The following is a 14,593-nucleotide window of genomic DNA, read 5'->3' on the forward strand; positions in this document are numbered from 1 at the left end:
ATTACACAGACAGGCCAGACATAATTTTAAGAGATTGCCAGTAGTCACAAAGGGCATAGATGATTTATAGCAGAGCGACTTGATTGAAATGGCAAGTGGACAGTTGAAAAACTTAGACAAAATCAACAAGGGCTACAAGTATCTACTCACTGTAATAGACACATTTTCAAAATTTGCCTGGGCTGTGCCACTCAAATCCAAGACTGGAAAATGTGTTACAGAAGCCCTCAGGACAATCATCAATCAGAGTGGAAGATCCCCGTGCTATTTGCAAACAGATAATGGCAAAGAATTTTATAATTCAGTGTTTCAACAATTTATTAAAAGCCAGTCAATTAAACATTATTCGAGTTACAGTGATCTCAAGGCCTCAATTGTAGAGAGATTCAACAGAACCTTAAAAAATCTTATGTATAAACAATTTACACTTCAAGGTAATTATAAATGGATTAATATTCTTCCAGAACTTCTACATAAATATAACAACTCGGTCCATTCCACAATCAACATGAAACCCTCTGAAGTAACTTCATCTGATGAGCAAAAATTGATCAGGACTGTTTATTATCCTAGATACCAGCCAACAACAAGAAAGGCCAAATACAGGGTAGGTGATCAAGTAAGAATCAGCAAATATAAGCACTTATTCAAAAGAGGCTTTACAAGAAACTGGAGCACTGAATTATTTACAGTAGTTCAAATTAAACCTGGGACCCTTAACACATATATAATAAAAGATCACCGAGGAGAAATTCTCAAAGGCAGGTTCTATGAACAAGAGCTCAGCAAAACTAAACAGCCTGACACATATCTCATAGAAAAAATTATCCGCAGAAAAGGCAACAAGTTATTTGTCAAATGGCTAGGACTTCCAGAACACAGCTGGATCGATGCAGACAAAGTGATAATATAAGCACCTGGGATGTTATAAAGAGGCTGCCAGAACCTGAACAGCAGATTAAGAGAAATGGCTAGTTGCTGCCTGAAAATATTAGATGTCTTATTGTTGGGCCATCTGCTTGTGGTAAAACTACACTAATGATTGATAATTTTTTATTGGCACCCAACTGGTTAGACTGGAAAAACAGGCACTTGTATATCTTCTCTAAAAGCTTGGAACAATTAAAATATCAGCAGCTGATGAAGCTATATGATGGATTGGATATAGCCACTTTTGAACCAGATGTTAAGCCACTTCATGAATGTCTCGATAATTCTGTTGTTGTGTTTGATGACATTATACTGGATAATCAAAACAAGGTTAGAAATTTCTTTACACAGGGCCGGCACAAAAACATTGATTGCTTCTACCTGGCACAGACTTTTTAAAAAATACCCAAGCAGCTGATCCGAGACAACAGCAATTTTATATGTGTGTTTCATCAAGACCATACCAACCTCAAACACATACATGATGAATATGTAGGTGGGGACTTGAGCTACTATGATTTTTCTAAGTTTTGCAGCAGGTGCTGGAACCAGGACAGTTATGGGTTTGTCACAATTGATATGACAAGAACACCCAATAGTGGCAAATACAGAAATAAAATCAACAATTTTCTAGACATTGAAACATATATAAATAAACATGAAAAGGCCAATCATTGATGATCTTAAATTAAGAGATTATCTTGTAAAAAGATTTAAGGGATGGAAATCAGAGAACCGGGGAATTTATGAAAAACACAAACAAAGAGAACAGCCTATAATTGATGCTATTAGTGAATTAGGTAAAAATATCAAAACTGTTACAGAGCAAAATCAAAATTTGATCACAGAGCTTGTACCTGTAGCTGCAAGAAACATATTAGATTATCCATTCACCCCACTTTCCAGTATTCATACACCTAGTCCTATTGCTCCTAGAAGAATTGAAGCTACTCAGGATCCTATTGAATTGGGTCTTCTTGCTCAAAAATATTTAACCACACCTAAAGACAATAAAGATGAGGTGTTTGGCTTATATGCTGACACAGAGCTTGATGGTAGCATCATACATAGAATTGGCAATTTCAGAGTAACATTTATGGGGGATGATCTGATTGTTTATTCAGAATCTCGTCTCGGAGAAAAAGGTCCTTTTGTTAAGTACCCCGGCACACCTGGATTGTGGGAACTGATGACTAGGAAAAGGCCTGGCAGCTATACAGATCAAGATTATGAATATTACAAAGAAATATTAATAAAATCAGATGCTCTATACCAGAACAATGATCCCACACAAAAAAGAGTCAAGTCTAGCAGTGGGGCAAAATACAATAATTTAATCAAGCCCATATGGTCACAAATTAAGACAGGCAGTGGGATCAAACAATAGAACACCCTGCCTAAAGAATTTGTGTGGGTTGATGATGTCAGGAAACTTGTAGATAGGTTATTGGTGATAGCTGGGGAGGAAAATGCAGGGAACCACAATTTTTACAATGAAAAAGTTGGAATTATGGACATGATAAGCACCAAATTGTCTAATTTTATAGTGAATGACACTAAGGGGATTGGATATCTTATAAAAATTATTAATACTCTACCACCTAAATTTTGGAATATTTCTGAGGGTCGGGGCCTTGTTAATGACATTATAAACAAGCTGCCATTTGAACTACACATTCCAGGCTATCAGTATTGTGGTCCAGGCACAAAATTGGAGCATAGATTAAACAGAGGTGATCCTGGTGTTAATCCCCTAGATGCTGCTTGTAGAGACCATGACATAGCATACAACACACATTCTGATCTTGACAAGAGACATGTTGCAGACAAGAAATTAGAAGAGGCTGCATTTGGTAGATTTGTAAGCAAAGATGCTTCTTTGAGTGAAAAAATAGCAGCATTGGGGACCACCATTTCTATGAACACCAAACAAAAATTGGGGTGGGGGTTGTGAATATGTATATAATAAACCTACAATGAAGGCCAAGGGTGTTATGTATCAAATACCTTATGCAGGTCTTAAATCTCTTAAAACTATTGATAGTCTTTTAACCAAAAAGCAGCGCAAGAAAAAAAATTCTTGTCTTGCAAAGGGACATGGTATAAAATTGTTGCTTAGTACCCCCCCAATTAAAAAAATTACAGCAATCCAGGAAAAAATCACATGTTGGGGGTTTCATATTTACTATCCCTGCCATCTTAGCAGCACTTCGGGCTGTTGGGAGCTTGGCTGGGGGATCAGCTGCCATAGCAAAAACAGTAATAGATGCCAAGAAGAATAGGGCAGAATTAGATGAATTGAAGCGCCATAACCTGGCCATTGAGAAACAAGGCAAAGGTGTTAAGAGAGCCATGAATAAGTTTAAAAAAACAAGAGCCGCTTACAAACCAAGATATTGAAGCTTTAATCAAGCCACTGGGCATCAAAAATTTTAGAGGTGTGTACATGTCTGATTCTTTACCGGAACAACCACTCAACATAGAGTGTGGCATTGTTAATTTGGATAAGTACAAAAATCAGGGCACTCACTGGATCTGTTATCTTAAATATTTAAACAATGAGGCATTTGTGTTTGATTCATTTGGAGGTGTTCCACCTGAAAATTTAATAAAATATTTAAAATCACCTAATCTTTATTACAATAATGCCCGTGTTCAAATTTTCAAAGATGTTAATTGTGGACATTTGTGTTTATCTGTTCTCAGATATATGTCTCAAATAAATAAACCATCAATTGAAAATTTTCAAAAAGCCTTGTGGTATCTAAAACATCATGGGGGTATTCCATCTCACCAGCCAAAATTCAATATTGAAACTCAAATTACATGATGACATAGTGTATCCCAAAACAATAGCTCTCAGAGCATTTTATGGCATGTACTTGATCCCTAATATTACACACCACAACAACAAAATTGCAGTTGGGGATCAAAAAATTGTCATTACTCCAGGGCAGTATAATCTATCCACTCTAAATGCTCAATTACCCAGAGGTGAAGTGTTAAGTCAAAATTCTGTCACTCACAGAGTAGAGATTGTATCTGCTACAGAAACAGTGGATCTGGGTACTATAGGAGAGCTGTTAGGATTTGAGAACAACACAAAACTAGAACCAGCCATCAAACACACTGCTATTAATATACCTAAATTCTTAGCCATAGAGACTCTGAATATTCACTATAATGTGGCTGAGGGTATGATCACCAAATCAAATGGCATAGGCACTCACAAACAAACCGGCATCATTGCAACATTCAAACTTAATTCTGAATTTATGGAGCCCATCATCTACAATCCATCCCCAACATTATATTTTCCTGTGTGTCATAATAGAATAGATTATATTGAATTGATGGTCACTAATGAAAAAGAAGAATTAGTTGATTTTGCTGGAGCCACAACAACTGCAATCATAGAGATTAATATTTAAATAAAAATACATACAAGAAGAAAATGGAAAATATTGAGAGTTATGAGCTACAATCATTCCCTCCAAACAGGAGGACATTTGCAAATTTAAATCAACCCAACACAGAGATTGAGGTTGATCTTGATGTAGGGGATGGATTTATACACCCCCACAGAGCAGATCTATACATCAAATTTGATGTTGTAAAGCTCGATGGAACAGATTATTCGGCAAATTCAAATATAAGACTTGTAGATAATTTTGTGCCACATCTATTCTCTGAAATTGAGGTCAGAAAGCATGGTGTTGTTATACACAGAGTGGATTATCCCGGCATTACCTCCACAGCTTTGGCCACATTAAAATTATCCAAAACCGAGGCTTCTTACTACAAATAGGTGGATTTGAGGCTGGTGAAAAAATATTATCTAAAAACCACACAGTATTGTTCCCCATGCGCCTATTGCCAGGATTCTTCTCAGATTACAAAGATATTATGTGGAAGGGTGGTTTAAGAATCACATTTAGAAGAGCTGCAAATGATAACAATGCTTTGATGAGGTACAGTGCAATAAACTCTACAGGGGAAGCTCTGCCCAATACCTTACCTGATGAGGGCAAATGCATTATTCAGACTATGGAGTTAAGAATCCCAGTTGTTGAATATGAGGCCAGTTATGCTCTTAAATACAAAGCTGATATAATAAAAAATCCACAGATTCCTCTACAATTTTATACATATCAATGTGTACAGAAGCCCGCAACTGGCACATATTATGAGTTTGATGCTACAAATTCATTCTCCAGTATACAATATGACATGCCGGATTTTGTGGTGGTGCCGTTTCAGACTGGAAGACACAATAATCAGGAAAAAAATTCAAGTAAATTTGATAGCTGCAACATCAAGAACATATATCTTAAAAATGGCAGAAATGAGGTATTTCCTAGAGAAAATTATAATTTAGACATGTCCAAGAATGATTTCCTCAAATTATATGAGGCATTTTCATCATACAAAAGGGTCACTACTGGCAATACTGACATGTATTACACACCAGATGAATTCAAATCACAGAGGCCCATGTTTGTCATCAACACTTCAAAAAGGAAACAAGTTGTGGTTAATGACAGGACAAACATTAAAATTATCTGTGAATTCCATGAGGCATTACCTGATGACACCATATGTAGTGTTATTCTCATAGGGGAAAAATCATATGTTTATGATGTAAGAAATGAGAGAGTCACAGAGCAATTCTAGAGGGCCGACTCAAAAACAGAATCCCCTTGATTACAAAACAATAATACCAACATTTTGCTGTCAGGAAAACTTTTTTATATATTACTTACCCAAATTTTATAGCACCTCTGCTCGTGGCAGGAAAGCTTAAATATATCACATCTGCATTTTGCAGGAAAATTCATATCAAACAGCACCTCTACATTACAACAGGAGCTCATAAACAGCCCCTGTGTATTGTAGGAAAGCTTAAATATATCACATCTGCTCGTGGCAGGAAAATTCAAATAATATGCAATGAATATTCTGTAAGTTACAGACTCGGGCTTATATTATTGCGACAAGACCAAACCTAAATGCAGTTCAGACAATATCCAAGAAGCCAATATTATCATTACTAAGAATTTCCTCTTTGAGTTAATAATATGACGGATAACATGTAATTTTCTCTGAAGGGGTACAGTATAGATAAGAATTTCTCTTTGAGAAAATAATATGATGGATGACATGTAATTTCCCCTGAAAAGGTAGAGTACAGGCTATATTTCTTGTATGGCAGCAGATAAAATCTCCCAGGCCTACAGAAAAATTTCAATATTCCCTTTACTAGGAATTTTCTCTTTGAGTAAATAATATGATGGATGATATGTTATTTCTCTCTGAAAAGACACAGTGTAGATTTTATCTGCTGCCATACAAGAAATATAATTTCCCAGGCAAGCATGATTAATTGCTTGCCCGGGACATGGGACTGATCAAAAGATTGGAAAAAACATGCAAGCATAATTAATTGCTTGCCCGCTCTTCTTTTATTGTATTGATCGGGCAGGACAATAGCAGTAACTAGGCTCTTGGTAATTCTCAATATAGAGTAGTTTCTGCTCTATTATTGCTGTTGTAAAACACTTTTTACCAGGTTTTCAGATCTGGGAGTTGTATATCAACTAGCAATAATTATTCTCAAAATCTCACGTATGGAGATATTATTTTGCAACATGTATTTCAATCTTACACATTTTATCAGGACTCAAACCCGAGCCTTTTTTTTTACAAGGCAACAATATTAACATTTTGCCATCAGGGGAGGCTTCATATTTTATGAGGACTCAAACCCAGAGGTCTCCTGATTGCAAGGCAATAAAAACCATGGGGCTATGCACCACACTCTACTGGGTCTCCTGGGATTTTGACAGAAAAAACACACTATAAACAATAAGATGATATGGGTACTTGACATAATTTTAAGTATAGGCAAATCTGTCTGAGAGGCTTCACCTTTTCTACACTAGAATTCAAAATTCTTAAAACTTCAGAGCATATCACACCTGAAGAATTGGGGTATAAGCCCCTCTTGCCATTGTTTTAAGTATGGGCAAATCGGATTGTTCAATCAAATAGCCTCTCCTTTTCTACACATATAAGTGGTGCTTATCCTATAGCCAATCCTACTACTTCTGAGCTATCTCATTTTCATCACTTGATTGATGATAACCAAACAAAGCTTGAAATTTTACAACAATCAACACCCACTCAGGCAGATATAGCCCTGCTCCAAAATGTTATGCAAAATGTGGCTGATGCTTCTGAATTAAATAATGTGAATTTGGCACTTGAATCTTTGCAAAATACTGTATCAAATCTGCCTACATCACAGGAACTTAAAAATATTAAGAGGGCAGTGAATCGCATATTGAAATCAGAAGATATCAAGAATATCCAGACAGAGATCAAACAACTTACTCAGACAGTGGCCACTCTACCAACTAATAAACATATTAATGAACTGCATGCCCTGTTTGAGGATATCAGAAGACAGGTCCATGATCTTACTGCTCAAAATTCAAAATTGGCAGTTATTGAAAATTTGCAACAAATTGTAGCTAATATCAAGCAACAGCTAGGGACCATGGAATCCAATCAAGCAAATGCTCTGTCTGTTTTTGCCACCCAGCTTCAAGAGATTGTGCAACAATACAAGAAACTTGTTGTGGACATAAAAATCAAGCCAGGCCATGATGATGTTGTTAGGACCATCAATGAGCACCTTGAATCTGTAACAAGCAGATTGCTTACAGCAGAAAAGGAAATAACAGGCATAATCGAGAATCCAAAACATACAGTAATTCTTGAATTGTACAGCATCCCCAACAAAGAATATGATTCACCATTTACACCAGGTGGCAAAATATATATGCTGTCCCCTGCACAATTTTATTACCAATTTTTTGTTGGGGGCACATTGAGACCAATCAAGATCAAATATTGGCTTCAACCACAGGCACACCACTACCCCACCTTATCAATAACAAACGCTGACAACAAACCAAAAATCACCAGTGTAGAGTTAGAGGATTTTACAGACCCCAATACATTAGAAACAGCCTATGCTGAAGATGATGGCTCTCTGGAATTTAAAATACAAATAGGGGACAAATTATATTTAGAAAATCCTGTAGTATCAGCTGCTGAACACCCTATAGTTGCAATATTCTTGTTTACATATTATGTCTAGAGAAATTATTGTTGATGAATTGCACAGACAAGCCAGACATAACTATAAGAGACTGCCAGTAGTTACAAAAGGCATAGATGATTTATGGCAGAGCGACTTGATTGAGATGGCAAGTGGACAGCTGAAAAACTTAGACAAAATCAACAAGGGCTACAAGTATCTACTCACTGTAATAGACACATTTTCAAAATTTGCCTGGGCTGTGCCACTCAAATCCAAGACTGGAAAATGTGTTACAGAAGCCTTCAGGACAATCATCAATCAGAGTGGAAGATCACCGCGCTATTTGTAAACAGATAATGGCAAAGAATTTTATAATTCTGTGTTCCAACAATTTATTAAAAGTCAGTCAATAAAACATTATTCGAGTTACAGTGATCTCAAGGCCTCAATTGTAGAGAGATTCAACAAAACCCTAAAAAATCTTATGTATAAACAATTTACACTTCAAGGTAATTATAAATGGCTTAATATTCTTCCAGAACTTCTACATAAATATAACAACTCGGTCCATTCCACAATCAACATGAAACCCTCTGAAGTAACTTCATCTGATGAGCAAAAATTGATCAGGACTGTTTATTATCCTAGATACCAGCCAACAACTGTGTGTGCAAGTTGATGGAACGCATGATCAACAAGCGTCTCACCTGGTTTTTGGAGGAAAACTCATTGATAAGTAATTTTCAATGTGGTTTTCGCTCCAACCGTTCCACACTGGACCATCTGGTTCAGCTGGAAACACATAGTCAGGATGGATTCCTCAACAAGGAACATTTAGTTGCAGTTTTCTTTGACCTCCAAAAGGCATATGACACAACGTGGCGCTTTGGCATCCTAAAGCAGCTCCATTCTTGGGGCGTGCGTGGCCATATGGCGTACTTTATTGGATTTTTTTTTTATCAGATCGCTTTTTCCGCGTACGTGTTGGGAACTCCTTTTCGGATCTTCACGAACAAGAGAACGGTGTCCCGCAGGGCAGCGTACTTAGTGTGACTCTGTTTGCCATAGCAGTAAACAGTGTTATGGCAAACATTCTTTCCCCTGTACATGGCCTCCTCTATGTCGACGACCTCACGATCTTTTGTCGCTCACGGAATCTCGCGTCAGCTTCTCGTCAACTCCAACTGACGATAAACCGTTTGGTTGAGTGGTCCTCCCAAAAAGGGTTTCACCTCCTCATCCGAGAAATCCGTGTGTGTTCACTTTTGTCGTCAGCGTACATGTCATTTCGATCCTGACATGTACATGGGGAGATCTCCCCTGTGCTTCGTGAATGAGGTCCGCTTCCTGGGCCTCATTTTCGATAAGAAATTAACATGGCTACCTCACCTTCGCCAGTTAAAGTTCTCTTGCCTTCGAGTTCTCAACATTTAAGTGTTTTATCTCATACTTCCTGGGGTGCTGACAGGACGGTACTGCTTCGCCTGTACCGTGCACTCATCAGGTCGAAGCTGGATTATGGATGTGTTGTGTATTCTTCTGCCCGCCCATCTAGACTTCGCATCCTAGACACCGTCCACCATGCTGGTATACGTGTGTGCTCTGGTGCCTTTCGGACCAGTCCAGTCGCCAGCTTGTACGTAGAGGCATCTGAGCCGTCGCTGTCTCTGCGAAGACAGCGGCAGTAGTGAACTACTTCCTCCATCTTCGCTCGATGCCTTCACATCCTTCATTCCACACCATCTCAGACGAGTTTATGCTGGCAAGGTATCGGCTCCACCCTAGTGTCACTAGACCATTTTGTGTTCGTGCAGACGAGATCCTGTCAGCACTTGGTGTTGACAGTGATCTTCCTGGCGTTTCTCCACTCATTCCGCCTCTCCCTACCTGGGAGTTTCCTGCACCTTCCATCGATTTTTCTCTGACTGCTCTTCCAAAAGCAAAAACACCAATGGTTGTATACCAGCAACGGTTTTTCAGAACTCCGTGCGAAGCACCCCAATTTTAATGTGTTTTACACGGATGGGTCCAAGACAGTGGAATCAGTTAGTTGCGCCTTCGTCCTAGAATCTCAAAGTTCCAGTTACTCGCTTCATCCTGCCTGTTCCATCTATACGGCAGAGTTGTACGCCATTCTAAGGGCACTGGACTTTGCAGACATCAATGGTCTGAAGAAAGTGCTTGTGTGCAGTGATTCGGCCAGCGTGTTGCAGACTCTGGATTCGCCGTATTCCCGGCATCCGGTAGTGCAACGCATATTCAGACTGCTTGTGTCCTTATCTGCCAGCGCGGATGTACACTTCTGTTTGGTCCCTAGCCACGTAAGCATTCAGGGGAACGAAGCAGCTGATGCTGCCGCCAAGTCTGCTGATGCAGACGGCGAAGTTCTCGTCCACCTTTTGCCAGGTAGCGACCTGCAGAACGTGTTCCGTTGTTGCCTTCTTGACACTTGGCAGGCCGAGTGGGAAACGGAAACGGGGAACAAGCTTCACGCTATTAAGCCCACCACAGGTGCTTGGCGTTCCTCGTCCCGTCCCTCTCGGCGAGAAGAAGTCCTTCTAACTCTCATGCGTCTAGGACACAGTCGTCTTACGCATAGTCACTTGCTACAAGGGCAGGACCCTCCGTTGTGTTGGGGTTGTAATGTTATTTTAAGCATTCGACACATTCTCGTTGGATGTTTCGATCTTGGTTACCTCCGGCAGACTTTTAACCTTTCTGGCTGTTTGTGATCCCTCTTGGGTGATGACAGCAATATTTTATCAAATGTTTTTAGTTTTCTTCGAAGAGCTAGTCTCTTCTACCGTCTGTAAGGAGGTTTTTAGTTTGTTTGTTCTGACTTTTTAATGTGTTGTGTTTGTCTCGTGCAGGTCTTTTTACAACCTTGCACTTTTAGTTTTTTTCCCTAGGGGCTATTTACACCCCTTTTTAAGATTTGAGTCAGAATTTTAGATAAGGGGCTATTTCCCCGTATACATAGAAGGGTGCAAAATGACCGTTAGTGCTGATGCACCCAAACAATTTTTAAATCAATCAATCAATCAAATTTTACTTTGTTTCACTGGTGCATACTTTTGTCATACTAACAAGCTCCTTAGGTATTCCAAACTCTACTAATATATTATATAATTTATCTCTTTTGACCGAATCATGTGCTTTTTTAAATCAATGAATAGCTGATGGACATTTTGATTATATTCCCATTTTCTTTCAAGTGTCTGTCTGATGTGAAAAAATTGATCTGTTACGTTTAAATCCACATTGATAATCACCTATAATTTCATTAGCATATGGGGTTAGTCTTGTTAAAAGAATGTTAGATAATTTTTATATGTTGTTGAGAGTAGAGAAATTCCACGGTAATTATTGCAGTTCTTTTTATCACCATTTTTAAACACAGGAACAATCATGGATTCTTTCCACTGTTGAGGGATTTCTTCTTTATTCCATATTAAACAAATTAATTTATGAATTTGACATATTAATGAATTTCCACCATATTTAATTAACTCAGCTGGTATTAAATCAATGCCAGGTGCTTTGTTATTCTTTAGCCTTTTAATAGCATCTTTAACTTCAGTCAAGTTAGGTTCTGGAACTAAAGGTTCTGCTGTGTGAAATTCATTTACTTCTGATTTATCTCCTACATGGACATTTAAAAGGTCATTAAAGTAGTTCTTCCATCTATTTAGAATATCGTTTGGGTCAGCTAGAAAATCACCATCTTTATGTTTTATCAAGTGTACTTTAGGTTGCCACCCCTTTCTAAATTTATTTATTTATTTATTTATTGAAATTTCCAGTACAGCAGAAGCGATTTTAAACCGGAAAGAAACAACAGTAAAACAGTACACTAATGTTAAAATGAACACAGGAAACAAGTTAAAATGAAATAAACAAAATATAAATATAAACAAGTCGAGACAGTTCCAAGGTAAACAGATGTGTTTCACAAGAGCATTACTTATATACATTTTTTTCTATGTTGGTGATAAAAGATGGATATGAACTGAATATATCGGTTTGGTTTGAGATTACATTGAACTGATTTGGTAGCTTATGGAATAGTGAACGTTGAATGAGTGAGAGTCTTGGAATGCAGGAGTTGCAGTGTGGAAAGTTTCCTTGCTCCGTGTTTTGTGTCTAGGCACTCTGAGGGAGAGTTCGTGGAGTGGGATGCTGCATCTTATGTTTCCATTAATGATCTTATGTAGTAATTTCATATCTGCAACGTATCTACGTGATTCTGGAGTATTTATGTTTAAGTTGATAAGCAGATCTCTCTTAGGTAGGTGTCTCAGGGCCGGTACTCTATATCGAACGATGGAGAGGAAAAACTGAGAACATTGTCGATCTTGGAGGTATGAGAAGGGGCAGCCATGTTCCAGATGGGTGAACAGTATTCTAGAATGGGGGACACAAAAGTTTTGAAGTAAATGGAAAGTGCTTTCGGGTTATGGATTTTGGTGAATCTGTAAAGTAAGCCTAGAATACGCATTGTTTTTTTTGTGATGGTTGATATGTGATTATCGAAAGTTAGTTTAGAATCTATGAGGATACCTAGATCTCGGTGTTGTGCTTCTTTTGTTAGAGTGATGTCGGTGAGTGTATAATTACCTTCAAGAATGTTTTGCTTCAATGAAATTGTTATGCAAGAGCATTTCGAAGGTTTTGTGGTCAGTTTCCATCGCTTACACCATTCAGAGAATGTATTTATGTCATTTTGGAGAAGTTGCATGTCTGATGGCTGTTTTATTTCTCTCATAATCTTGCAATCATCAGTGAACATTAGAATTGTCCTTGAGATGGGGGAATTAAAGAGGTCTGTGAGATCATCCAGATATAATACAAATAACAGAGGGCCAAGAACGCTTCCTTGCGGAACACCAGATATAACAGGAAGCCAGTTAGAATTAGTTCCAGGAAGTATAACACGTTGTTGACAATTTCTTAGGTAGTCTTTCACTATTTTTAACGTGTTTCCAGTTATATTAAATCTGTTAGCTAATTTATGCAGTAAATAATGGTGATCCACTGATCAAAGTACACAACATCCAACTGATTACGATTAGTAATTGCTTTTATGGCATAGGATTGCATAGAAGACAGACTGGTAAGGCATGAAGAATTTGGAAGAAATCAGTGGTGTGCTGGGTTAATGTAAGGGGATGTGAATTTCAGAAGTCTATTTTTTAGAACCTTTTCACAGACAATAGCAAGTGTGGAAAGGAGAGAAATGGGCCTGTAACATGTAGTATCGTTTGCATTGCCAGATTTAAAGATAGGAATGATATTTGCTTTCTTCCATTGAGTGGGAAAGCAGCCTTCAGAGAAGGACCTATTGTATAACATTGCAAGAGGAGTAGCTAGCGAGTGAGCTGTTTTTTGAAGGAAAATAGTAGGAATATTGTCTGGTCCAGATGCTCAGTAAGAAGAAAAGGAGGTAAGGAAGTGCAAGACTTCACCTGGTTCTGTAAAGACGGTAGAAAGAGAGTCAGAACAGATAGATTTGATAGGCGGGTGATCTAAAACATAATTTGAAACAAATTTGAAACAAATTCATTTACACCTTTATATAAATCTCTGATATTTTTGTTTTTGCTGTTTGTTTCAATTTCGTTAATTTTGCTTTTTAAGCAATCTCTTTTTTACTTCTAAACGTGCGGTTAACTTCTCGCTTTATTCTATTATAATTCCTTAGATTTGTGTCATCAGAGTTATTTAACCACCTAAGTCTAGCCTGATTTCTTATTTCTATTAGATTATGACATACATTATCAAACCATGGGTTACTTTTTCTTGGTTTATGGTATCCTATACTTTCTTTAGCTGCTAATTCTATTGCATTACGTATGTGCTCCCAATTCTTATTTACGTATGTTTCATTTATATTTTCATCATAATTTAAATCCTGCAAAACATCAAATCTATTTGACAGTTTAATTTGGTAATCTTTCTTAATTCTTTCATCAGCAAATTTTCCTGTATTAAATTTTATAACTTTTAGATTTTGTTGCTTATGATTTATCACTGCGAGTCTTTCTCTTAATATACACATATTACCACTGGTGCCGAAACCTGGAGGGAGGGGCAGAGGGGTTCGGGTCCATACAGTTCTCGTTTGACCCCCATATAAGGACCCAATGCATATATTCCAACATATTACTTAACTTTTGCATACAAGAGGTGGGAAATTACGCAGTGTTCTGCTCTAAAATGGGCAGAATCTATAATGTGGGACTATCACTCAGTTGAGGGCGTTTCTTGTACACTTCGCAACATCTTATTTGACCACCTTGAAAAATTTCAAAGTCCGGAATTCGTAAATTTGACAGCATAGCGCTTCAGAGCCAACTATGAGTAGCCAACTTTGCAACATTTCTTCTTCCTGAATGAAAACGCTCGTGATTTTTTTTTCATTCTTCCACATTCCATAAAGTAAAGATACCCTAAAGCAGTAATAAATTATATGAGTAGACAAAAAATGTTAAGTAGAAATACGACTGTTGAAAATATTTCAATATTCTTCGTTCTGAATTTGAAAATAGGAAAATG

The sequence above is a fragment of the Lepisma saccharinum genome (genome assembly GCF_977018435.1).
Source record: "Lepisma saccharinum chromosome 12 unlocalized genomic scaffold, izLepSacc3.1 SUPER_12_unloc_1, whole genome shotgun sequence".
Lineage (NCBI taxonomy): Eukaryota > Metazoa > Arthropoda > Insecta > Zygentoma > Lepismatidae > Lepisma > Lepisma saccharinum.